The sequence below is a fragment of the Frankliniella occidentalis genome, unplaced genomic scaffold (assembly GCF_000697945.3).
Source record: "Frankliniella occidentalis isolate FOCC.00 unplaced genomic scaffold, Focc_3.1 Scaffold45, whole genome shotgun sequence".
Classification (NCBI taxonomy): Eukaryota; Metazoa; Arthropoda; class Insecta; order Thysanoptera; family Thripidae; genus Frankliniella; species Frankliniella occidentalis.
The window spans coordinates 669561-671606 of NW_026267175.1; the positions used below are offsets into that span (position 1 = coordinate 669561).

Here is a 2046-nt window from a genome sequence, read left to right on the forward strand (position 1 = left end):
GGCTCGCCCCGCCCCCCGCCGCGCTCTGTCTCTGTCCCACGCCCGTTTGTCCAACGTGCTGCACACTACACCCGATAAATCAAATCAATGCCCTTCGCCGCTGTCGTATCGTGTGCCACCCCGCGCCACCTCCTCCGCCTCGCGGCCTCTCACCTCCACTCGCGTCGGGATCAAAGACCGCCTCCCATGAGCATGTGACGCTTTTTCCTGAAGCTCCCCCGCCCTGCCGCGCCCGCCCAGCCCCGCGCCGCCCCCAGGACCGGCCTCGCGACCAGAGTTACGATGAGCGTGTGGGCGGCGGAGGTGCTGAAGGCGAAACAAGGCGGGCAGGAGCGTTGGGCAGGTGCCTGGGCAAGATCAATGTGATACTCCACGGAAAAGGAAAGAAGGGGCAGAAAGTATCGTTCGTGACCATCTTTTGAAAATAAATATCAGTGCCTGTTTCACCCTTAGTACTTTTAAGTAACAACTATTGTTTTTTGCGTTCAGCGATGAATGTGTGACTTCCCACCGTCTTTCTTCTTCTTCTTACCCCCTCAGTAGGTAGGTGGGCCGGGCTGGCGGCGCCACTCGGTGCCGCCGGGGTATGGTGGGTACCCCGGGATACCCACCACCACCTCCCACCCCCATAAATCCCAACAAATCGCCGTTTGATCGTCTGGCGCTGCTAAAGCCAGCGGCAGAAGCAGCAGCAGCCGAGCCGCCCCCCAGGGGCTGTTAGGAGCGGACACGGAGAGCGAGAGTGTCCCGACGTGGAGGGGGATGGGGTGGGGGTGAGCTGAGCAGGATGGAAACCCGCGCGCTCGCCGCCGACGCTGGCTTCGCCCCAAATCATAATTATTGAGATATGGGGCGCGTAGTGTTGTGGTCAGCCTCTCATCCTGCCCGCAAGCTCTGGCCGCCCCGGCACCGCAGCGCCCGTGCGACTAGGGAGGAGGAGGGCAGGAGGAGCTCGGAGGCGGCGGGAGGCGGGAGGGAGGCCGCGCTCCGACAAACAAATCCCCTTCATCTATTACTGCTTTATTGCTACCGCCCCCCGCCCGCCCCCGCTGCGCCGCCCCCGAGACGACGCGCCCCGCCCCGCCCGCCGAGTCGACTACTACTACTACTACTACTGCTACCACTTCTACTCCTAGCCCGTCGTCCCACCCACCCGCCCGCCCCGGACGAAAAAGCGAGAGTGCGGGTGATATATGAGTCGGGAGAAAAATTGCGCGCGTCTTACAGTTTGCGTACATACGCGCCGGGCCGGCGGGGCGAGGCCGGCGAGCTACTGAGGCGGGGCGGGGCGGGGCGGGGCGAGGGAGAGTTTTTGTATGTATTCCTCTTGTTATTCTCTTGGCCGTGGTCTTCTTGTCCGCGCCGGCGGCGGCATGGCAGGCGCTGCGGGCCATTCCTCAATCACTAAAGAGAGGGTCGGGTTAGGGGAGGGGGAGGTTGCTTTGCTGCCGGCCGTCGACTTCCCCCTCACTAGTCGGGCGAGTAGTTTTTCGTCGACGGAGAAAGTCGTCCTGTCGCTTTTGGTCCTTGATCTGTGTGTAAGGGGGGGGGGGTGAGTGGGAGACGGCGGCAGCGGGCCGGGGCGACCTGGGGAGGCGCGGGTAGGGGCGATGATAAGGAATCTCCTGAGACGGCGGATATTACGACAGCTCAGGGGAGTGGGTGAGGGTGACGGACGGTGGTGGGTGAGGTATGGGTACCAGGGAGTACCAGGGGGTACCGCACCGCCGCGGCCGAGCCGACCGGCCGCTAAAATAGAGCAATCAACTTTATCGCCGGGTACCGCAATAGCCACGCCCACGCTCACGCTCGGCAGGCGAAAGAGTGTCGCGGCGGCGGAAATGAGATCATCACGTGTGCGCCGACTACCCCCCCCCCCCCTCACCCAACCTTCAAACTTCATTTTTCGGGGAGGGCGCAAGCCGTTTCCTTTAATTTCATGAATATTGTTATTATTATAGCAATGATTACTATTAATTATATTCGGTCGCCAAGATAAACGTTCGTTAGTTTTCGCCACGGGCACCCTTACGCGGCGGCCAGTTA

At 61.7% G+C, this 2046-nt stretch overlaps 1 protein-coding gene across 1 annotated transcript in view; it reads left to right on the forward strand.

Moving 5' to 3' along the window:
* LOC113214795 (leucine-rich repeat-containing G-protein coupled receptor 5) overlaps positions 1-2046 on the forward strand; it is a 140132-nt gene that overhangs the window by 126175 nt on the left and 11911 nt on the right. The gene's annotated exons all lie outside the window — the stretch shown is intronic.